Source organism: Anabrus simplex, chromosome 4 (assembly GCF_040414725.1).
Source record: "Anabrus simplex isolate iqAnaSimp1 chromosome 4, ASM4041472v1, whole genome shotgun sequence".
In the NCBI taxonomy this organism is placed as follows: domain Eukaryota; kingdom Metazoa; phylum Arthropoda; class Insecta; order Orthoptera; family Tettigoniidae; genus Anabrus; species Anabrus simplex.
Window position 1 is genome coordinate 374,714,656 of NC_090268.1, and position 25,949 is coordinate 374,740,604.

The 25,949-nt window shown below is 41.4% G+C and overlaps 1 protein-coding gene across 3 annotated transcripts in view; it reads right to left on the minus strand.

Moving 5' to 3' along the window:
* pnut (septin 7-like protein pnut) overlaps positions 1–25,949 on the minus strand; it is a 641,502-nt gene that overhangs the window by 183,248 nt on the left and 432,305 nt on the right. The gene's annotated exons all lie outside the window — the stretch shown is intronic.

Genomic DNA, 25,949 nt, shown 5'->3' on the forward strand with positions numbered 1-25,949 from the left:
TACCGGTATAGATATTCTGACAAGGTTTTGTACAAGCCTTCGTGGCTCAGGCGGCAGCGCGTCGGTCTCTCACCGCTGGGTTCCGTGGTTCAAATCCCGGTCATTCCATGTGAGATATGTGTTGGACAAAGCGGAAGCGGGACAGGTTTTTTTCCCGGTACTCCGATTTTTCCTGTCATCTTTCATTCCAGCAACACTCTCCACTAACATTTCATTTCATCTGTCAGTCATTAATCATTGCCCCAGAGGAGTGCGACAGGCCTCGGCAGCCGGCACAATTCCTATCCTCGCCGCAAGATAGGTGCTTCATTCATTCCATCCCTGATCCGAACAATAACTGGAAAACAGGTTGTAGGTTTTCATTTTCATTTGACAAGGTTTTAACGTCACACCGATTCAGGTCGTATGGCGACAATGGGATAAGAAAGGGCTACGACTGGGAAGGAAGCGGCCGTGGTCTTTATTAAGGCAGAGCCTAGTGTGAAAATTGGAAACCGCGGAAAACCATCTTCAGGGCTTTCGGCGGTGGGGTTCGAACCCACCGTCTCCTGAATGCAAGCTCACAGCTACGCGACCCTACCGCGCAGCCAACTTACTCGGTAGGGTAGCAGTGTGGGATTCAACCCACTCGACTCACCTATGCAACCTGAGAATAAGTGCAAACCAATCACAAATTCAAACTTAGGTCAAGCAAAGAGGACCTGGTGTTTAGCTACAGGCGATCTGCTATTTAAATGTGCATATTGCGAAACTAAAATGATCAGTATTCTTTCTATTATATGACGGAGTATAACTACTCTCGAGTAATCTTACATTTAGAAGCCCACATATCTAAAAGCAACGGCAACGAGAGCAGCACTTCTCTGATGACAGCACACTGTGTAGGCACTCGTCTCTTGATGTACAATCCTGGAGTAATTACATAACCAGCGCCATCCTGTTCAGTCTCCTTATTCCACCAGCTATTTCAAAATTTGGGCCGTATCACAGATAGTAAAAAAGTGCATTGAAGAAAAATGCAACCAATTACAAATTAGTTACGAAACTATGCAAATGGAAATGACATTTTTTGTACAGACATTCTGAGAATGACTTTTAGCAATATCCGATAAAACAAACGGGAATAAAACGACTAGGGTAAATTAATGTCTCGGATAATCACATTACGGATGGTTTTTAACACAATTTTTCTCAACTCACGCCAGTTCTAGGCACCTCTCTTCCCACACTAGAACGGATCAAGCATATATGTATAGTAAGAGCACCTGTATAGAGATTTATATAAGGTACCATTCACTGGCGGCAGTAAATATACATGCTAGTGGTCATGATGTCTCTCTACACCTTAAAATTAAAGTTTAAAAACTCTAGACAAACATCCAAAAGATAACAGAAGTGTACAGGAGCGATTACTTTGAGTGCAGTGATGAATCCCACAGAATTTATTCGTGTCTCACGTTCGCGTCTGCATGCTTATTTCAAAAAGACTTCTCACTCGAATAGGAGAAGAAAGTCTCATCAGAAGAATACACTAGATTTGTGACTACGGAAAACTATATTTCTCTTTGACCTATAATTCGAGATGTCACGTGACACCAAGTAAATGTCTTCAGAGTTACATGGAAACTTGAAGGTTATTTCTTGCACATTAATTGCAATGAATTCAAGTAATTTATTTTTCAATCGGAATTCTTTATAATACTTTGGTTGTAATAAAAATACTCATCCTGAGGTACTGAAATTCGATGGGACGCTATCGATGATGATCACAAGATAGCAGACGTAGAAGCTGAAGAATCACAGTTCTGCATGAAAACAGGATTGTGGGGACGCTTAGATCCACAGAAGCATCCGGACTAAACTGAAATATGTAACAAACTAAAACGTTAATGCTATTGGCTTTACGTCCCACAATTACCTGAACAGTTTTCGGAGACGCCAAGGTACCGGAAGTTTGTCCCACAGGAGTTCTTTTTACATGCCAGTAAATCTACCGACACCATGCTGACGTATATGAGCACCTTCAAATACCACCGAACTGAGTCAGGATCGAAACTGCCAAGTTGGGGCCAGAAGGCCAGCGCCTCAACCGCCTGAGCCACTCAGCCCAGCAGGCTAAAATGAAACCATTATATGCCAAGGTGTTACATGACGTTGATAGTTGCCTAAAATGTATTTCTTGACGATTCTCTGCAGTATTCCTCCCTAGGCCGTGTGTACGCTGGAAAGCAGGCGAAACAGCTAAAGCAGACCAGATTTTTTGTAATCCACACAATTCATTGTATCATCACATGTTGACAGGCAGGAAATTGCAAGGCAGGACAGAACAGTACTGCGCCTACCTCCGCCCACCCCCACGCAGTGTATGGAACACAGTTTCCTACACTAGTGTCAGTAATTTGTTTAGAAATAGGGGAGAAAACTATCATAGCCGGTCCCACTATGTTTTGTACAATGTGAATCATGCCGACTGCAATGCAATTTTCATTTCAATTTTCCGTCATGTCTATGTATGTATGTATGTAGGTACGTACACGCATCAGGAGAAAATGGGTTGCCGGGCTCAGTGGCTCAGAATGTTGAGGCGCTGGCCTTCTGAACCCAACTTGACAGGTTCGATTCTGACTCAGCCCGGTGGTGTTTGAAGGTGCTCAAATACATCAGCCTCGTGTCGGTAGATTTGCTGGCACGTAAAAGAACTCCTGCGAGACTAAATTCCGGCACACTGGTGTCTTTGAAAACCGTAAAACCAGTTAGTGGGACGTAAAGCCATTATTATTATTATTATTATTATTATTATTATTAGTATTATTATTATATATATAATTCGCTGGGGCCATCAAGGACCACGTTAAGTCTTGTTGCATTTGACACTGAACTTGGCCTTCTTTAGAGCCCAAATTTCCCTCCTTCTTTCCTCTGTCCGAGGGGCACCGTGTCTTCTCTTCGGTTGCTCGTCTCGGTTTAGCCCGTTCGTCAATATTTTCTTGCGGAAGAGATCTCTGTTAAGGGCGTCTTCAGCTGAGATATGTAGCATTTGAAGGTCTTCTTTGGTATTTCTAAACCAGGGAATTGTGGTTTTGGGGTTTGAATAAAAAAAGTGAAATATTTCTTTAGTTAACTTTCTTCCGTCCATTCTTTTCAGATGACCGTAAAATCGTGCCCGTCTTTTTCTGATTGGGTCGGTAATTTTCTCTATTTTGCTGTAGACTTCCTTGTTGGATCTCCTTTGATGGACTCTATTTCTGTACTTTGATCCCAAGATTCCTCTCACAATTTTGCGTTCTCTTTTCTCCAGTTCTTCAAGGAGTCCTTTGTTGGCATTTAGAGACAGGGTTTCGGCTGCATACAGAACTACTGGCTTCAGAACATAGTGACGTATCTTGGTATTTTGGGAAAGGCATTTTTTGTTGTAGATTATGCGGGATGTTTGGTAGGCTATTTCCAGTTTGCGTACTCGCTCCTGAAGTGCTTCTTTGTCCAGTCCATTTTTCATGATGATCTCACCCAGGTATTTGAATTTGTCTACTCGGGTGATGTCCTCGTATTTTGTATGGAGTTTTGGTGGAGCCTCTTTGATGTTAGTCATTACTTCCGTTTTCTCAAACGATATCTGCAAACCAGTTTGTTCGGCAATTTCCTTTAAAATTTCAACTTGAGCTCTAGCGGTTTCTATGTCGTTTGAGAGAACAGCAATATCATCGGCAAATGCTAAGCAGTCTGTTGCGATCCCCTTAGATTTGGTTCCTATTCTCAATGGACTGTAGTTGGTTTCCTGTAATCTCACCCGCCAGGTTCTGATTATCTTTTCAAGAACACAGTTGAAGAGTATCGGGGATAGCCCATCACCTTGTCGGACTCCTGTTTTGATGTCAAAGGAATGCGAGAGACATCCGTGGAACTTCACCTTGGATTTTGTATCTGTCAGGGTGGCTCTAATTAATGCCAGCAGTTTCAAATCAACTCCAAATTCATTTAAGATGTTTAGCAGGACTTCCCGGTCAATGGAGTCGTACGCTTTCTTAAAGTCCACAAAGACAGACACATACTGCTTGGACCTTAGTGTACAATATCTGATGATCGTTTTGAGATTTTGGATCTGTTCAGCTTTTGAGCGACCTTTTCTGAACCCTCCTTGGTATTCACCTATTTGATGTTCGACTTGTGCTTCCAAACGCTCCAGGATGGCAAGTGATAGAATTTTGTAAGTCACGGGTAGCAAAGATATTCCTCTGTAGTTGTTGATGTTCTTCATGCTGCCTTTTTTGTGTAATGGATGGATCCAAGCTATTTTCCAATCTTCGGGTAGGGTCTCCTTGTTCCAAATTTCTTCTATTTGCCTTTGCAAGATATCAAGTGATTCCTCTGGGGCATATTTCCATAGTTCTGCTACTACTGAATCTTCCCCCCGCGCTTTGTTATTTTTGAGACGGGCAATGTGGCGCTTGATTTCATCTCTGTCGGGTGGTCTGGAATCTGGGTACCTGAGTCAGGGTCCCTTGGTTTCAATGGGGCTTTGCGGTTTAGAGCAATTAAGTAAATTCTTGAAGTAGTCTGCCAGAATGCTGCAATTTTCTTCATTTGACGTCGCCAGTGAGCCGTCCTTTCGCTCAAAGCATAGAGATGCTGGTTTATAGCCAGTGAGTTTGCATTTGAAGGCTCTGTAGTACTCTCTGCTTTCATTCTTCCTAAAGTTTTGTTCTATCTTTTCAATGAGAGATTTTTCGTATTTACGTTTCTCAGTTCTGAACACCCTAGCCGCTTGGGCGCGCTGGGTTTTGTAGGTTTCCCAATCATTTTCTGATTTTGTAGAGTAGTACTGTTTCCACGCATTGAGTCTTTCTTGGAGGACTGATTCGCAGGCACCATTCCACCAGGCATGCTTTTTGCTTCTCTTGATTTCTGCAACGTCTTTGGCGGCCTCAACAAGGAGACTTTTGGCGTTGTTAAAGTCACAGTCATTTGGTCTAGCCTTCTCCTGGAACTTCTCGACCCTTTGCCGAAGTTTATCATTGTCGAAGCGTGTGATCTGTTTGGTTGTCTTCCTTGTGTTTGCGGGAATTGGTTTGAATTTGATAAGAGACATATAATGATCTGAGGCCACATTGATGCCTTTCTTTACCTTGACATTCATAATCTCAGGGCTGTTTCTCCTGGAGATTGCAACATGATCAATTTGGAACTCTCCGAGAGCTTGGACGGGAGAACGCCAAGTCATTTGCTTTCTGGGTAGATGGCGAAAGTGGGTCGACATGACCTGCAGGTTGTGATTTTCGCAAATGGACACCAGTCTTTTGCCGTTGGGATTGGTTCTTTTGTGAGCACGGTAATTTCCTATAACTTTCTTGTACTTCCGTTCACGACCTAGTTGGGCATTGAAGTCACCCAAAAGAAGCTTGACATGGTGTTTGGGGATTTTGTTTAATTTTTCATCCAGTAGGTCCCAGAAATTATCAACTTCGTCTGGATCAGACTTGTTCTTATCGTTTGTAGGAGCATGTGCGTTAACTAGGGCGTAGGTTTTGTTCGCGCATTTAATTGTGAGTATGGACAATCTGTCATTCACAGGTTCGAAATTTGCAACCGATTTAAGGATCTTGGTTCTAACAGCAAACGCGGTTCCAAGCATCACAGCTCCATTGAGGATTCCTTTTTGCGCTTTGCCCTTGAAAAATCGGTAGCCTTCGGATTCAAAAATCTCTTCATCTGGGTACCTTGTTTCCTGTAGGGCCATTATGGATATCTGATTTTCGTGAAGAGCTTTGGTGAGGGTTTTCAGCTTGCCAGTTTGTGAAAGTGAATTTATGTTGAAAGTTGCTAGAAAGGTTTTAGATTTTGGCCTGAGTTTTTGACTCTTCGGGGTACACCGAGACGCTCCGACTCGTCTCTTGCATGATGTCGAGTCTCCCCCAGAATCCGAACGAGACTCGTGCGTCGTGGCGTTCACGACGAGGGATTTATCCGAAGATTTACCCCCTGGGGTATGTTTCTTGAAATGTTGTGCCATCATGCTTTTTGACTTGACTTTGCTTTGGACGGGTACCCATCCTTTTACAACTAGGGTTGTTAGCCCTAGAGGTTGCCTCAAGATGTTTTCTGGCTTCTGGTCATTTACCAGTCTTCGCCGTAACCCTGGTAAGGGACCAGTTTTTTTTTCACGGTGGTATTTTATTTCTCTACTACCCTCTGACTCTGCTGGCGGCAGAGCCAGCGAGCTTCCCCAATTCCAATGGGACGCGCCCGATGGAGGTAACCGGTAAATCCCCACACGGGTATTATTATTATTATTATTATTATTAAAGCCGGAGAATAAGGAACTACAGTTTGGGCTATAAATTTTACTCACGCTAAGGGAAATGGTCGTTTAGGGAAAGGCCTACAAGTTTAATTCTCAAATATCTATACTATTAGTACAGTATTAGTGGCGCTACTGACAAATACTAGGTAACAAAAGTTATAGAGAATAACAATTCCGATAATTTATGTCTTACACAGTTCTATCTTAACGGCTATGACAACAGAGATATTCATGAATTTAGACTTGTGTTGCTTAGTCCATATCAACTCCGAACATCGCTAACATGGAAATAATGTTCAATCGTGTTAACTGGCAATGGTAGTGGTTTCTGTCGTGACTGTCTTAAGGTGAAAACTGCGTGATCATCAGTCCATATCGACACGGGAAATTGTGAGGATGATTATCAAAATAAGAAATGAATTCTGAAGGAACGATCGCTTGAAGAATAAGACAAGGAGTCATGAAAGAAGGACTCCATTTACATTTAATGACCTAATACCGCAAAGTCGGAAGAACATATTTTTCTTTCTTTCTTTCGTTCTTAAATCCGACGACACGTGTGGCAATGTGGGCTCACGCGTACCTCGCAATTTCGTCAACCTTGCACTGTCCTGCCCTGCTTTGCCCTGCTCCACGGCCAGCTGCGCCTGAATGTGCGCCCGGCTTTTGAGCCTGATAGCAAGCAGTCTGGTAAATATTCTTGGGCTTATCGTATCTTACGAAGGGAGCCCGCCGAGTGTAACAACCCGATTTCCCAGAAACTTCGCTCAATGAAACAAGGGCCGAAATAAGAGAACAAACCGTTCCCAAGAAAATGACGGTCGAAGTTTCCAACGTGCTTTGTGTGTCACGTGGTGCGTAATAATTTCAATAGACGCGGTGGCGCAGCGGTTATCGCCGCGGATTCACACTTTTGCACCCCGTGTTCAAATCTCAAATCTTTGTTTGTTTCATTTATCTACTTATGTCCATTGACGATTACTACACGAATGTTTATCATGTTAGTGGATACAAGGAAGTTATGTTGATTGTAAAATTACAACTGGGTTCCACAAAAGTCTTATGCCTTAATTATGCCTATATGTGTGTTATTTTTCAAGGATTACAATGTTTTATAAGTTCATTCTTAGATTAACGCTTCAGGGAGATACGGTGCGTTCCCTTGGATGATACCGATCGTAGAAACATTCGAAACAGACATTTCGCACACCATGTGCATCGCGCGAAGACAAGTTTGCCACAGTTATATTTCTGGGTGGGAATGCCACTCTGGAAAGAAACGTCGTTAATATAGATAGATAGATAGATAGATAGATAGATAAATGCCTTTATTGGTGGCGAAGTTAGGGCTCGAGGCCCTCTCTTACACTTAACCACTAGATGAGTATACATATACATAACTTATAATTTCAAATACAAATAAAACAAATAATACTAATAGCAATAATAATAATAATAATAATAATAATAATAATTATAATAATAATTATAATAATAATAATAACGAAAGAATCCTTAATTTTAAAATACACAAAATAACGTACACTTAAATTATGTAACTGCAGTAATCCAGTCATTCATCCCATTCATTCCTTCATTCACTCAACAATTATCAGCAAGTCAGCGGGATCTACCCAGCAAATGCTCCCGGCAAGCCACTTTAAACTTGCGATGAGAAGGATTTTCTCTGATGTTCGCAGGTAGCGAATTCCAAGACCTAGACACAGAGAATGAATAGTCATCAGGATTATCAGACAATTTGGTTATTGGTCTCGAATTCAGACATGCCTCAATCTGGACTAACAACGTGAACATTTCTTCAAAAGTCAGTACAAGATTTCCTGCAACCTTCTTCAAATGGGACTTAGAAGACTTTATGCCAGCCTCCCACAGCCCACCAAAGTGAGGGGCATGCGGTGGGATAACATGCCACTGGATTCCACATTGAGATGCGAAGTCATCCACCTTCCTCTGATGTACTTGAGATCTGAAAAGGGTGTGAAGCTCCCGTAGCTCGTTTCTTGCTCCCACGAAGGTACTTCCATTGTCGCTGTAGATATTTTGGCAGATACCCCGACGCGATGTAAATCTACGCAGAGCAGCTAGGAACGCATCAGTAGACAGGTCAGAGACAAGTTCAAGATGGATCGCCTTGGTAGATGAATAGAGCAATATAACATTTTAGCTTTGTTTTGCTCTTACGAGTCCCTTCCTTAATGTAAAGTGGACCCCCATATCCAACTCCGCAGTTCAAAAATGGTCTGTTGGGTTCTACCCTATGGTGTGGGAGCTGGCCCATGAGTTGAGTTGATGTACTTGCCTTCAACTTATAGCAAGGGAGACACTTGTGTGTTATGTGCCTAATGACAGACTTACCATTAGGTATCCAATATCGTTGTCTAATGGTTGCAAGCAAAAGTTGGGGTCCAGCATGCAGAAGTCGCATGTGCTCACACATTACTAACAACCTGGTCACATGATGATTAGGTGGTAGGATGATGGGATGTTTCTGGCTGTACGGAGCTTGAGATTGTTCCAATCTGCCGCCCACCCTAAGCATCTGGTTTTCATCTACAAAGGGATAAAGAGACTTCAACTAGCTGTCCTTTGCGATCGGTCTGCCAAGTCGCAGATCTTGAAGCTCCTTACCATATTCGCGTTCTTGGGCAGTACGAATGATCCTGTGCGATGCCTCTTGAAGTTCTACTACAGTCAGACTTCCCACCTGTCTCCTTGAAGCAGCAAGCCTGAAGTTGTTCATGTATCTCAGTATGAAGGCCATGACTCTCACCAGCCGTGACCAAGAAGAAAAGTGTTGGACGAAATCTTCAAGGAAATGACTGACAACAAGTAAGCAAACAGCTGGTTTCCGTTGCTCTGGTACATCAGTGAGTTCGGAAGTTTTCTTCATGTCGCTGACAGGCCAGGTTGACGGTGGCTGGTAGAGCCAGGATGGTCCCGCCCACCATAACAGATTGTCTTGAAGTTGTGGTTCAATCCCTCTCGAAATGATGTCAGCTGGATTGTCCTGTGACGTCGCATGGTTCCATTGTTCTACAAATGAAAGTTGTTGTATCTCAGACACTCGGTTACCAACAAACGTTTTCCAAGATCCGGGCTCTCCTGCAAGCCAAGCTATGATAGAATCAGTCCAATAGTAGTTTTGTTCAATTTTGAGGTTAAGTGCAGTTTTAACCTTATCCATTAATTTTACAAGGAGTAATGCACCACATAGTTCAAGTCTAGGGAGGGAAATCTGTTTCAGTGGTGCTACTCTGGATTTGGAGCTTAACAGCACTACTGTTACATTATCCTTGACATCTATACTCCGTAGGTAAACAGATGCTCCAAAGGCCCTTTCTGAAGCATCAGAGAATCAGTGCAACTCATATTGTTTAATCTCTCCGTCTCCCGTCACTCTTCGAGGGATGCGAATGTCGTTGAGTGATGGCAAATATGCATGAAACTTTTCCCAAGTAGTTAATAGGTCAGGAGGCAAACTCTGATCCCAGTCCACCTTCGCCAGCCATACATGTTGCAAGAAAATTTTACATTTTATTATTACTGGACCTAAGAGGCCCAAAGGATCAAAAATGGATGAAATGCAGGATAACACACTACGTTTTGTCCAGTTTGTGGTCTTCTGGGTGTGACTGGTAGCTACAAACTGGAAGATGTCCTTTTGAGGATGCCACAGTAGTCCCAAGGCCTTAATGGTACCCTCTTCCTTGTCATCCAGACTCCAGGACAGTTGTGATTCTTGGTGCTCAAGAGGTATGTGCTCTAAAAGAGTGGGATGGTTAGCACACCATTTACGAAGACGAAAACCTCCGCTACTGAGTAGTTCAATCAGCTCTTGTTGCAGACTGAGTGCACCTCCAATGGTATCTGCTCCACTCAGAACATCATCAACATAGAAGTCTCTTCGTAATGTCTCTGATGACGCTCTTGGGTATTGCAGTGCACCATCGTTGGCAAGTTGTACCAGGCATCTCGTGGCTAAAAAAGGCGCTGCTGAGGTACCATAAGTTACAGTGGAAAGTCGATAAATCTGGATAGGTTCATTCGGAGATGAACGCCATACAATGCGTTGCAGATCTTGGTCATCAGGATGAACTAGAATTTGCCTGTACATTTTTGTAACATCTGCAGTGAAGGCATACTTATGTGTTCTAAATATCAAGATGATAGAATACAAGTTTGCACCGTAGGTCCAACCATCAAGATATCGTCCAGTGAGTAGTTACTAGTAGTTTTAGCAGAGGCGTTGAAGACGACTCTGACCTTAGTGGTAGTGCTGGACTGCTTAATTACAGCATGATGCGGCAGGTAATATGTTGGCTTATTGGTTTGCGTTGTCACAAGTTCCATGTGATGAAGATCAGCATATTCTGTCATGAACTCAACATAGTCCTTCTTCAAGTCTGGTTGGCGATGTAACCGCTGTTCAATTTGACTGAGGCAACGAGTGGCGTATTTAAATGAATCCCCAAGTTCCTCATGGTGTGGTTTAATAGGCAGTCTTACAACATATCTTCCGGTGCTATCCCTAGTAGTGTTGTTCACAAAGTGTTCTTCGCACTGACTTTCTTCCTTAGAACGCGGGGGAGATCTTTACTTCCTCTTGTTGCCAAAATCGTTCGACCTGTACGTGCAGTTCATTGCCGCGCACAAGACAAGACCTTACTTTTTTGCTGGTAGACTTTAGAGAGTGTGGTGGTATCTTGCCTGATAAGATCCAACCAAATTCAGTGTTCTGTAGTACAGGATGATTTTCTCTCGTGAGTTGACCACGACGCAGTATGTCAAAAAACACAGAAGCCCCCAGTAGAAAATCAACTTCACCTGGTGTACTAAATTGAGGATCCGCCAAGGGAATGTCCTGTGATAGCTGCCAGTCAGACGTGTCAAGCTGTACTGTAGGGAGCTGACCAGTTATGCGAGGAAGTACAGCACAAACAATAGGGGTAGTGTAGTCTGTGACCCTAGATGTAACTTGGATTTGACAAATATGTGATGATTCAGTTGCCTTAGTATCACTAATTCCCCTTATAGGCATTGAGTGCCGACTCAATTCAATCCCTAAGCGATCTGCCAAACGCCTGGACATGAAATGCATTTGAGACGCATTATCAAGTAGAGCTCGGCACTGATGTGCATTCCCACGTTTGTCAGTGACCACTACGAGAGCTGTTGACAATAGAACTTCTACATGAGTATAGTTGCTCTTCACAGCACAGTAGGTTTGCTGCAGAGTCTGGTTGGTTTCTGATGTAGTAGAAGCATTGTACGATGTACTCTGCTCCTTGTGCAACAGAGTATGATGTCTATTATTGCAGATTCGACAATTTCCTGAACTACACTCCTTTAAAGTATGATTAGCACCCAGACAGTTAAAGCAAAGTTTACACTTCTTGGGGAAATCTATTCTATTTCCAACGCTGGCTTCACGAAACTTAGGGCATTTTGTTAGGGTGTGAGAAGCCTTACAAAACTCACAATGAGTTGCTGTTGTGACAAAGGACTTCTTACTGCTCTTATCACCACCATGTTTGGATACGACCTGCTGCTTGTCGCTTTGGTGTTTTTCGGGGTTGATTAGCTCCAGAGTTTGACAACTGTTCTCCAAGAAAGCTACTAAATCCTTCAAGCGAGGGAACTTCTTATCTGAGGATTTAACTTCCCACTGTTTTCTTAGACCGAGGCTGATTCCATCTAGCACTAAGCGAGATAAAAAAATTTCACGCAGAGGTACATCTATTTCCATTACTTCAATAGCGCTCAGGTTGCTCAGCAGCTGATTTAGCAACACTCTTAAATCCTTAGCTGATTCTGTTTTAACTGACGGAAGATCTAGCACTTGCTTTACGTGTAGGTCTACAATCAATTTGGGGTTATTATATCTCTGAAAGATTAATTCCCAAGCGACCTTGAAATTGCTTTCAGTGACAGGCAAGCTTTCAATTAATTTGTGAGGTTCTCCCGATAAGCATGATAGTAGGTAATAGTACCTCTGTATGTCTGTTAAGGCATGGTTATTAATTACTAGGCTCTGGAAGGTATCTCGAAAATGAATAAATTCAGAATAATTCCTGTAAATTTTGGCAGTGAAATTTTAGGGAGTCTTATTTCATGCATGCTACTGGTATTTGAAGAACTAGATGTTGCGGGGGAAGTTGCACTCGAATTTGCATTCAACAGAGTTTCCATCTTAGATTCTATTTCTAGGATGAGTTCTTCAGTGGATTCCCTATCTGCATCATGAACTTCTTCGGTATCGTTAATTTCTAACTGGGTTTGAACATCGTTGTATTCCTCCTTACTTGAACATAGCAGCCTTTGCCTAACTCGAATATCATTCAGATTTGAGCCTTCATTAAATGTACTGACAAAACTAGCTATACGCTTTATACGAGACTTAATACCTGCTCTCTTTTTTTATGAGACCTTTTCGCTGGACAGGATCCATGGTGAAGGATAACAAGAAATAATGGATATATTATAAAGGACTGGGAATGCCAGACTGCTTACAGATTAGGAGGATGTATCCTTCCACAGCAGGGCTGAAAACCAAAGAGCACTGCGCGGCTGGGCTGCACTCTGGTGGTCACTTCTGGAACTACTGCTACGGATCTGGATTACAACTCCTTGGAATCTCCACCAATTGTGTTGGCAAGACTGTATTCGTCCGCGCAAGATGGCGACAACACACGCTTCAATCTCGAAGTTTAAAATGAATGAGAACTGTATTAGAACTCAGTTAATCACATCACAAGTCACTGTGTTTCATGTAGGAAATGGTTGTGAATCACATACACGGCACGTTAGTTGAAGTCACTCATTTGTACTTTGCTACGCAGTACCTAGCACGTGGGTGGTTAAGTCTGGCGGTACAACGAACACATTCGTACTTTACACTGCAATCAACTGCAATAAACTGCAATCACTAATAGGCCTAAATGCGCAGATTATGAGATGTAATATCGTCACTGAATCACATCGGGCATCGGAGGACCAAAATGTTCGGTCTCGTTTTAGAGTTGCTTACTCGTGTTGAACGAGGCCTAGCTCTTCCCACAGTCCACGAAATGTACTTCATTAAGTGCAAAGGGAAGGCCAACATAATGTACATTACATACTTCATTTATTCACAAAACTATTTACACTGTACAAAATATACATTAGGACGCCGTGGTCCATGTTGTAGCGCACAAACACAATACTGTTACCCACGCTCATCCAAGTCTCGGAACTCACTGACGCCGGTGAGGCGCGTGACTCTGTCCCCCTTCCACTCGGGCTGTAGCAGTCTGATTGTGCTGACCTCTGACGAAAAAAACACATGGCGTTCAACAACAATCTTGGTTAATACCTCAGCTTCAAGACAAGAGAGTGTGTCATGTGTGGTTACGGCAGGATGGGGTTCCAGCACATTTTGCTATTCAGATGCGCGAGTTCCTTGATGAACAATTTCAAGGCCGCTGGATTGGCCGTGGCTCACCAACATCTCCAGCCCCGTTGAAATGGCCACCACGAAGCCCGGACCTTACCACGCCAGACAACTCATTATAGGGAATAATCAAGTCCCATGTGGCTCAACGTCGGTACACGACTAATGAAGAATTGCGCCAAAGTGTGGAGGAAGCCTTTCGTTCCATAACTCCTGAGATGCTCCGCAAGATGTCAATGAGGACTTGGAGACGGATAGAACTCTGTGTAAGGCATGATGGTGCACATACACATTCCCTAGATTCACTATAATATGAAACGTATGAAACTAGGGGTACGGGGACTTCTCGGACACCCTGTAGCTACAGTAACTTGACTATAGAAAAGAAGCCGTTCTGCTCAAAATAAGAGTTCTAAGTTCACGACTTACATAGTCGCGGTCGAAACTACAAAACTCGCGGCATCCCTTCGACACATTTACTAGAACGTGCGTCCTTCACACCACCTTAGATATCTTGTCAGCAATTTTATGCTTTCCCCAGGTTAAGAATTTTACACTTTTTTTGGTCACTGCAGATACATTCTTAGTTATGCCCACAGGAATATCCTCAAGTAACTCCCCAATTTCCGCAGCAAGTGTTCGATCATGCCGTCTTCTCGTAATACTACGTACACTACGTAATAGGCCTATGCTCCAAATGTGTAATTCATCACTCGCTTTCCGTACCAGCAAAGTTAAGTCGATCATATTGAAATTCAGCTACTTCAAGGATTCAAAGTTCACTAAAAGGCAATAAAATGCAAAGATTCTCATCACTCCATGAACCATGGTCGACTCTAAAAGGAGGTCGGAAGGTTAAACACTAACTTAGCTACTGCTGTTGTCATGTTTCATCGCGAGAGCTGAACAGCTGTTTGCAAGGTAAAAAAAAGGGATAAATAACACTACGAGTACTATGGAAAGAATAACGGACATACTTATATAAATGTTTAGCAAAAATAGAGAATAGTTTGTTTCATTTTGTACATACGCCAAGTTGTTACAGTTGGCTATCCATAATAAACGCGCAAATGATCGTCAAAAAATGATGTGATAAGAGCCAGCAGCTGATTGTAGGAGTGAGGAACACGGAAAGAATATTTGATCAACAAACTACTTCAGCAAAATAAAGAAAAAGCAGTAGGTTTGATACTTAACTACTCTCAAGTAATAAAGATTGGCGGGTAAATAAATAATACCGGTACACGTGATCATATTTACACACCCGCCTGTAAAGTGTACAAAGAACACTGATATTAAGGTATTAACATTTTACACACATGCTTAACATACCGTAATGTAACATGTTTCTGTTCCATATATTGCTACTGTCGAGTAATAAAAATAGGCAGTGTATTAATGATATATTATGATGTGAGTACGTCCACTGATGCAGAATTCGCCTATAAACCCTCGAAGTCATCACACATCGACTGCATGTAGGTAATTTACTACCAGTAGAACAAATCTCTGTTGTTACTGGTATCGGTTAAACATCAGGGGTTTTTGTTACCTTGCTGAACTGTCTGTAACTTTTCCTTCCCATACACAAGTCTGCTGACATCAGCAGTGTCATTTTCATTGCCTTTGAATAACAATTTAGTAAATAAAACATTTGCAATAATTGAAAGCATTTTATTCTCCTAAAATAACCTACTAATTTCTACTCCACACAGGTACACACCATTTGGGAAAACTTTATCACCAAACAACAGTGTTTTAGAGACAACAACTAACACCTCTTTTGATCTTTACACTTAGAAACATGCCTTGATTAACAAAGTTGGAAATCAAAGTACTTCGGACACAGCGAGCAATGTCAGCAATACATTAAACCGAGTTTGATTTTATTTTACATCACTTAAATTTTAAACTCACTTGTGCGGGCAATATAAACGCTTCGAATTTTTTTTATTTTTCTGGCGTTTTTTTAAATACGTAATCAAAGCATATGCAAGTGTGTAACGTAAACTTCCTGACAAAAAGAGATCGGCACGATCCAAAGGAAGAAGCACAATATCATGGGAATTTCTTGCGAATAGGTCTACACGGAGGTTTATCTACACTTTACCAATAAAATGGTTCATTTCTGCAGTTTTAGAACGAGTTTAAACACCATTCACTATAAATGGCTATAAAGGCTGCTTGTCACTAACATTACAGACTTCGCTACATTGGCAGAATTCGTATTGGACAAAGAGATAATGACAAAAGGTTTTCTTACGAACGATCATAGTTTTATACAGATATGTATACAAAGTTTGACGCTGATTCTTCTGCACGAGCCCGCTCAGTTTTCGTGTCAGGTAGGGTAACTATTTCATATTAATTAAAACGACTATTAAAGATGGTTAATTATGATGTGGTTGAGAATGCAATGCCAACTTCATCTTGAGGCAAATCCCGAGTTGACAGGCGTGATAACATAGTGGAACTGCTGAATTTCACCACCGCTAGGGTCCGAGTGGCATCTATTCTATAAACTTCCTGCAAACTGTGAATAGTTTTAAAAGCTTTAGCAAACTTTGAAACAACGGGAGACAAATCGACTACTCTAACTTCTCTTCCCGGAAGGACTCTCAAGTACCTCAATTTATTACTTATCGACGGATACAATCATTACGTACTCTTTTTGCTGTAGTGGCTGTTGTTAATTATGTTTTAACTTTATTATAAACTGTAATGTTGAGCTAGTAGAAAGCTCAACCTATAGCATTGTAAGCCGTAGCGTTAAGCACTGGAAATACTAAAGCTGTGTATGTATTTGTATATGATGTTGCTGGATTTACAATGTTAAACTAAGTAGTATATTTTGTAATACTTTTTTCCCCATATAACTGCTTGTTCTACTCTTGTTGTTGCTGTTGTTGTTGGGTAATTATGTTTCATTTTCTTATTACACTACCGTATGTGACAATTGCCACCGGGATACTTCCCAACTGTGATTTGTTAATAATTGTACCGGGAAGTACACCCCTACACCGCGCATTTAAATCTAGCGCCTAAATGAACTCCTCTATTGGTGAAACAGTGAAACTGAAACTACACCAACTTAGAAATTTACTCACAAGATGTCACCAAAAAATATGATGTAATTTTGTTATTGTGAAGTTTCCTGAACTGACGGTATTTCTACTTGGTTTGTTTGCCATTCATCAAGAAGTTGGGACATTCTCCCATAGATGACACTACTAAAAAACTATGATCATGCCCCTTGGTGCGAGGTATAAGAACTTATAATTCAAAGAAGTTTTGTATTCATACGTTTTTTTACTGATTGGTGTTCCTTTATTTTTGGGTTGGCAATATTTCCTTTTTATTTCCGCCAGTTTTGAATTTAGCCAATCCCTAATTCCTGTAATTAATTTTCTACCAATCACAGTCTTATTATTATTATTATTATTATTCTTTTTTTCGATTTTGAATGTAACTTTTAAATTGACCAATAAATTGAGAGGGTGTGGCTGGTTTATTCGTGAAAGATCTCTAACCTTCCCTGAGGGTTTATAAACTGCGCCTTTGCACGTCTCTTGGCCAATTGATCGTCATCTTACTACGTGTGTGTGTCAAAGCAGGAGGCGGGCGGCCTCTTTCATCAGGCAGCGGTACATCTACCAGGTAATGGCCACATAACATCTTTCGTTCTTGCTGGCTTCGCATTTTAACCCGAGGGAAAGGTCCGAATTATCAGCCATGTAACCTACTTTTCTGAAAATGTAACTTCTGCCGGCTAATGTAAAAACTTCAAAAAGTCTTTAACTGTAAATCGGGGATAGAGAGTGAAGTACCCTCTCGAGCTCCCCTTCATCTTGGTTTGAGGTGCCACGTTTTTGTTACCTTTCGTTTCTGCAATGTATTAAAGCTATTTCCACCCGTGCTACCTCAGTAGTTTGGGAATAGCCCCTGTTTCGTCGGCCAAGCGCCCTATAGGTTTTAATTTTTTTGTAGCTCAGTCTTCGACTCCATTTAAATTGTACTCGGGCCGTTTATTTAACCTGTTCTTTTTCACTAAGGCCCTGTAGGTTGGGTACTAGATACCTCTGTGTAATGAGATTTCTATTTGTAAATAGTGCCTTGTAAGGCCAGAGATTATTAGATTTTCATGCAATGTTGCCTTGAGTACGCTTGGAGAACAGAGCCTGTTATTAATAGCTCTTTTTCAAAGCAAGATTGAGGTATGCCTCTTGAAGGCTATATGTTGTAATTTTGGGAGCAAGTGCTCTTTGAATTAGGGGATTTCTGCCCTTGTATAAATGTGTGCTCTTTTGTAAAGTTGAGCTAGGAGCTCAGGAAAAGGAAAGCGAGGACTTGAAGCCCATGATCTGTTAAAACCACTAATCTTGGATTTTCCCCAATCTTGTTTAATGTTTGCTACTTGTACATGTAAAAATTGTTAAATTTTGTGTTCTGAAAATATAACCTTCAGTTTAAGTTTTTAATTAATTTTGACACTGTAGTTAGACCCATTCACCCCAGCACCTTCTTTCATCTCTGCGTTCCATGGGAAGTCCCGGAACAATAATAATTTTAAACAATAATAGTATGTTGTTTAGAGTAACTGAATGAAGAAGTCTAGTAGCGCCAGCAATGTTTCCATACTGATCTCTCGTATCATCTGATGTTTCCGGCGGTCTCTTTTACTATAGGATCAGACAGTACAAATTAGCTAGCGATTGGTATCTAGATCAACTCGAATAGCTTCGACCATGCCAGAAAGAAACAAGAGCCGCACACACAGTGAAGAAACTTCGCCCTAGACGTAAGAGTAATCTGAGTGGCTCCATTCTGTAGCGTGCATCTCGTATCTCTCCGCGGCAACTTCTAAAAAACTTCCCGGAAACTGCGTATGCATCTCTGCCTTTCCAGATAATTCAGCAATAATATATTTTCCGAGCAACAAATAAGGTAAGACAAGGACACGATATCGTGAGAACCTCAGTATTTTCACTTTGTATGTTCGGAATATGCCTTTTCTGGTGAGACCTGGTGTTTGTAGTGCACATGTCTTTTGGTATGGGCTACAGCAATTTCGTTACTTTCATTGATCTGCCTGTCTTATCGTTGGCTTTGACAATATGAAAGTGACTGAGGTATGAATGACGCTAGTAATGCCATTCCATACGCAGCCAGTCCCTGTTACGAATGGTATGAAAATGATGCTCATACGGTCGGTTGGTGCATGCATTTCTGTGGGCTTGGCAAACTGATATGTAATAACTTCTGGCTCAGTGAAGAAAGCAATGGGAAACTACCTCACTTCTCATTTCCCTAGTACGCCATCCATAACAGCCAATGGTGGAGATGTTGAGGATCCAACCAGCCTTCGGGCTCAAGACTAAATATACACATATGTTCGGAATAAGCAAGAATATCTACAATAATATCAGATCTTAATACAGAATCAACATCGCCGACGCATCGGTTGAATGTAAACAAGCCTGTGATACATAAACATAACCTGATTATCGTATTGAATTGCTAAGTTCTTAATAACGAACATAATACTTAACTTTGCGTAATAGACAAATGCTATCTAGAAATAGCCTATATTTAGATGAGCAATGTGTGGAAAATTCAAAATATAAGTATTTTCTATGAACTAGAGGATGGTTGCGTAGTTGTACTTTCTCTTAAAACAATCGCACCATACTACCATTTCTATGAACTAGTATGGTCCAGGAAATAGGTAATATAGGATTGCATTCTAAAATAACAGCTTTGGGGGAATATCTGATGCGTTTCAAAGTCTGGCACTTCCAATTCAATCAATCAATCAATCAATCAATCAATCAATCAATCAATCAATCAATCAATCAATCAAATCACCAATGATCTGAATTTAGGGCTGTCGTCCAAGTAGCAGATTACGTTTTTTTTCTTTTTTTTTTTTTTGATAGTGGCTTTACGTCGCACCGACAGGAATAGGTCTTATGGCGACAATGGGGCAGGAAAGGCCTAGGAATTGGAAGGAAGCGACCATGCCTTAATTAAGGTACAGCCCCAGCATTTGCCTGGTGCGAAAATGGGAAACCACGGAAAACCATCTTCAGGGTTGCCAACAGTGGGATTCGAACCCAGTATCTCCCGGATGCAAGCTCACAGACGTGCATCCCTAACCGCACGGCCAATTCGCCCAATTTTTTTATGTTCTTAACATGTAATAGATACGCTGTCCGCCTCTGTGGTGTAGTGGTTAATGTGATTAGCTACCACAGCCGGAGGCCCAGGTTCGATTCCCGGCTCTAGCACGAAATATGAAAAGTGATACGAGGGCTGCAACGGGGTCCACTGAGCCTCGGAAGGCCAACTGAGTAGAACTAGAACCATCTTCGAAGTGTTTTTCCGTGGTTCCTCACTTCCCCAGGCAAATTCTGGCTGGCTCGCTTGTTGTAACTTCCCAGCCCATAGCACCCCACTGTGTATCTCATAAGTGGTTGTCTGTTGCGATTAATATCCCATAGATGTTGAGGAAAGTAGAAGAGAGGGAGGAGGGGAAGGAGAAGGTGGTAGTTTTTCACGTTGGTACCAACAACATAAGGCAAGCTGATGTAAGTACCAACATAGTTGGAGATGTGTGGGATCTGGTAAATGCAGCACGGGTGAAGTTTAAGAAAGCGGAGATTGTTATTAGTGGAATACTGTGTAGGAGGGATACTGACAGGAGGGTGATTGGGGATTTAAATGAGACTATGGAGTGGGTATGTGAAAACTGGGAGTGAAATTTCTAGATCCTAATGGGTGGGTAGGAGGTAGGGATCTGCGCTCAGATGGCCTTCACTTAAACCGCAGTGGTACGTATAAGTTAGGAAATTTGTTTGGAAGGGTAGTACGGAGGTACATTCAGGGAAACGGGGTGGCCTAGGGAGCGGTGATAAGGGAACAGGGAACTGGAAATCAAGTAGGAATGACATACAATTGTTAGTGTTGACCTGTAGAAGTATTGTAAAGAAAGGAATAGAATTGAGTAATTTAATAGATATATATTTACCACATATTGTAATAGGAGTTGAATCATGACTGAGAAATGATATAATGGATGCAGAAATTTTCTCACGGAACTGGAGTGTGTATCGTAGAGATAGGATAGGAATGGTACGAGGGGGGGTATTCATTCTGGTAAAAGAAGAATTTGTAAGCTACGAAAAAGTTAAAGATGAGACACATGAAATTCTAGGTGTAAGGCTCATTTCTAAAGATAATAGGCAACTTGATATATTTGGAGTGTACAGACTGGGAAAGGGTACCACTGACACGGATTCAGAATTATTTGATAAGATTATCATAGCCATAGAAGAGAGATGGCTATGCAGGAAACGACATGGAAAGAAATGTGATTATAGCGGGAGATCTGAACTTACCAGATGTCAATTGGGAAGGAAATGCGAACGACAGGAAGCATGACCAACAAATGGCAAATAAGCTAATATGGAAAGGACAGCTGATTCAGAAAGTGATGGAACCAACCAGAGGGAAAAATATCCTGGATGTGGTCCTGATAAAACCAGATGAGCTCTATAGAGAAACTGAAGTAATAGATGGTATTAGTGATCATGAAGCTGTTTATGTCGTAGTTAAAAATGAATGTGATAGAAAGGAAGGTCTTAAAAGTAGGACTATTAGGCAGTACCATATGGCTGATAAAGCAGGCATGAGGCAGTTTCAAAAAAGTAACTATGATCGGTGGAAAACGGTAAATAAAAATGTAAACAGACTCTGGGATGGGTTTAAAGAAATTGTTCAGGAATGCGAAAACAGGTTTGTACATTTAAGGGAGGTAAGGAATGGTAAAGACCCACCTTATTATAATAGAGAAATAAAGAGACTAAGAAGGAGGTGCAGACTGGAAAGAAATAGGGTTAGAAATGGCTGTGGAAGTAAGGAGAAATTGAAGGAACTTACTAGAAAATTGATTCTAGCAAAGAAGGCAGCCAAGGATAACATGATGGCAAGCATAATTGGCAGTCATACAAATTTTAGTGAAAAATGGAAGGGTATGTATAGGTATTTTAAGGCAGAAACAGGTTCCAAGAAGGACATTCCAGGAATAATTAATGAACGAGGGGAGTGTGTATGTGAGGATCTTCAAAAGACAGAAGTATTCAGTCAGCAGAATGTAAAGATTGTTGGTTACAAGAATGTCCAGATAGAGGAGGATATGATATGATAACAATGACATTTACAATAAGTTGAAAAAGTTGAAAATTAGAAAAGCGGCTGGAATTGATAAGATTTCTGGGGATATACTAAATACAATGGGTTGGGATATAGTACCATATCTGAAGTACTTATTTGATTTTTATTTGGTCGGAGGAGCTATACCAGATGAATGGAGAGTTGCTATAGTAGCCCCTTTGTATAAAGGAAAGGGTGATAGACATAAAGCTGAAAATTAGAGGCCAGTAAGTTTGACATGCATTGTATGCAAGCTTTGGGAAGGCATTCTTCCTGATTATATTAGACATGTTTGTGAAATTAATAACTGGTGCGATAGAAGGCAGTTCGGTTTTTAGGAAAGGTTATTCCACTGAAGCTCAACTTGTAGGATTCCAGCAAGATATAGCAGATATCTTGGATTCAGGAGGTCAAATGGACTGTATCGCGATTGACCTGCCTAAAGCATTTGATAGGGTGGATCATGGGAGACTACTGGCAAAAATGAGTGCAATTGGACTAGACAAAAGAGTGACTGAATGGGTTGCTATATTTCTAGAAAATAGATCTCAGAGAATTAGAGTAGGTGAAGCTTTATCTGACCCGGTAATAATTAAGATGGGTATTCCTCGGACCTTTATGTTTTCTTATATATATAAATGATATGAGTAAAGGAGTGGAATCAGAGGTAAGGCTTTTTGCGGATGATGTTATTCTGTATAGAGTAATAAATAATTTACAAGATTCCGAGCAACTGCAACGTGACCTCGATAATGTTGTGAGATGGACAGCAGGCAATGGTATGTTGATAAATAGGGTTAAAAGTCAGGTTGTGAGTTTCACAAATAGAAAGAGTCCTCTCGGTTTTAATTACTGCGTTGATGGGGTGAAAGTTCCTTTTGGGGATCATTGTAAGTATCTAGGTGTTAATATAAGGAAAGAACTTCATTGGGGTAATCACATACATGAGATTATAAATAAAGGGTACAGATCTCTGCACATGGTTATGAGGGTGTTTAGGGGTTGTAGTAAGGATGTAAAGGAGAGGGCATATAAGTCTCTGGTAAGACCCCAACTTGTGGTTTTTTTTTTTTTTTTTTTTTTTTTTTTTTTTTTTTTTTTTTTTTTTTTTTTTTTTTTTTTTTTTTTGCCACGGCTGAGTGGCTTAGTAAGTGGTCCTGAGAGTCGGGATACCAGTTACTATGGAATGGGAGTGGGCATGTCGGACATATTCTGAGTCCTGGCCCTCCTTGTGCTCAGGCGGCTAGGACTATACAATCCACCGATGGTCCATAACCCGTTAGAGGAGAGATCCTCACTTGGACTATGTGTAAGTAGGGTAGCATCCTGCTTCATGAATCTACCGAGCTCAGAACATTTTAAGCAAGCCTCGGACCTATGGGAGTAACGGAGTCCCACTCCCATTTGACAGGCGAGGGACTCCTTGGAAACAACTTGGCGAACGAAATGGAATTCGATGGGGAGCTATCAATATTAATGGGGCTTATGGAAGAAAGTAGAACTGGCCGAGTCAGCAAAGAGGATGCATCTGGATGTGCTAGGAGTAAATGATATTCGGGTAAGGGGAGATAACGAGGAAGATATAGGAGATTACAAAGTGTACTTGACGGGTGTTAGAAAGGGAAGAGCAGAGTCTGGGGTAGGGCTCTTTATCAGGAATACCATTGCACACAACATAGTTTCTGTTAGGCACGTAAATGAGCGAATGATGTGGGTAGATTTGTCAGTTGGAGGAATTAGGACTAGAATTGTGTCCGTGTATTCACCATGTGAGGGTGCGAATGAGGATGAAGTTGACAAGTTTTATGAAGCATTGAGTGACATCGTGGTCAGGGTCAACAGCAAGGATAGAATAGTGCTAATGGGCGATTTCAATGCGAGAGTTGGGAATAGAACTGAAGGATACGAAAGGGTGATTGGTAAATGTGGGGGATATGGAAGCTAATGGGAATGGGAAGCGTTTGCTGGACTTGTGTGCTAGTATGGGTTTAGCTGTTACGAATACATTCTTCAAGCATAAGGCTATTCACCGCTACACATGGGAAGCTAGGGGTACCAGATCCATAATAGACTATATCTTAACAGACTTCGAATTCAGGAAATCTGTTAGGAATGTACGAGTTTTCCGCAGATTTTTCGATGATACAGACCACTATCTGATTTGTAGTGAACTAAGTATCTCTAGGCCTAGGGTAGAGAAAGTGAAATCTGTCTGCAAACGAATAAGGGTAGAAAATCTCCACAAGCAAATTAGACGGAAGTACATGGATATGATTAGTGAGAAGTTTCGAACAGTAGACAGTAAGCAGGTTCAGGATATAGAAAGTGAATGGGTGGCATACAGGGATGCTGTAGTAGAAACAGCAAGGGAATGCCTAGGAACAACTGAGTGTAAAGATGGGAAAAGGCGAACATCTTGGTGGAATGATGAAGTGAGAGCAGCTTGTAAACGTAAAAAGAAGGCTTATCAAAAATGGCTCCAAACAAGGGCCGAGGCAGAAGGGAGTTGTACGTAGATGAAAGAAACAGAGCGAAACAAATAGTTGTTGAATCCAGAAAGAAGTCCTGAGAAGATTTTGGTAACAACTTGGAAAGGCTAGGTCAAGCAGCAGGGAAACCTTTCTGGACAGTAATAAAGAATCTTAGGGAGGGAAAAAGGAAATGAACAGTGTTTTGAGTAATTCAGGTGAACTCATAGTAGATCCCAGGGAATCACTGGAGAGGTGGAGGGAATATTTTGAACATCTTCTCAATGTAAAAGGAAATCATCCTGGAGATGTTGTGAACAGCCAAGCAAATGGGGAGGAGGAAAATGATGATGGTGAAATTATGCTTGAGGAAGTGGAAAGGATAGTAAATAAACTCCATTATCATAAGGCAGCAGGAATAGATGAAATTAGACCTGAAATGGTGAAGTGTAGTGGGAAGGCAGGGATGAAATGGCTTCATAGAGTAGTAAAATTAGCGTGGAGTGTTGGTAAGGTACCTTCAGATTGGGCAAAAGCAGTAATTGCACCTATCTATAAGCAAGGGAACAGGAAGGATTGCAACAACTATCGAGGTATATCAATGATTAGTATACCAGGCAAATTATTCACTGGCATCTTGGAAGGGAGGGTGCGATCAGTCGTTGAGAGGAAGCTGGATGAAAACCAGTGTGGTTTCAGACCACAGAGAGGCTGTCAGGATCAGATTTTCAGTATGCGCCAGGTAATTGAAAAATGCTACGAGAGGAATAGGCAGTTGTGATTATGTTTTGTAGATCTAGAGAAAGCTTATGACAGGGTACCGAGGGAAAAGTTGTTCGCCATACTGGGGGACTATGGAATTAAAGGCAGATTATTAAAAGCAATCGAAGGCATTTATGTTGACAATTGGTCTTCGGTGAGAATTGATGGTAAAATGAGTTCTTAGTTCAGGGTACTTACAGGGGTTAGACAAGGCTGTAATCTTTCACCTTTGCTGTTCGTAGTTTACATGGATCATCTGCTGAAGGGTATAAAACGGCAGGGAGGGATTCAATTAGGTGGAAATGTAGTAAGCAGTCTGGCCTATGCTGACGATTTGGTCCTAATGGCAGATTGTGCCGAAAGCCTACAGTCTAATATCTGGGAACTAGAAAATAGGTGCAATGAGTATGGTATGAAAATGAGCCTCTCAAAGACTAAATTGATGTTAGTAGGTAAGAAATTCAAGAGAATTGAATGTCAGATGGGTGATACAAAGCTAGAACAGGTCGATAATTTCAAGTATTTAGGATGTGTGTTCTCTCAGGATGGTAATATAGTAAGTGAGATTGAATCAAGGTCTAGTAAAGCTAATGCAGTGAGCTCGCAGCTGCGATCAACAGTATTCTGTAAGAAGGAAGTAAGCTCCCAGACGAAACTATCTTTACATCGGTCTGTTTTCAGACCAACTTGGCTTTACGGGAGCGAAAGCTGGGTGGACTCAGGATATCTTATTCATTAGTTAGAAGTAACAGACATGAAA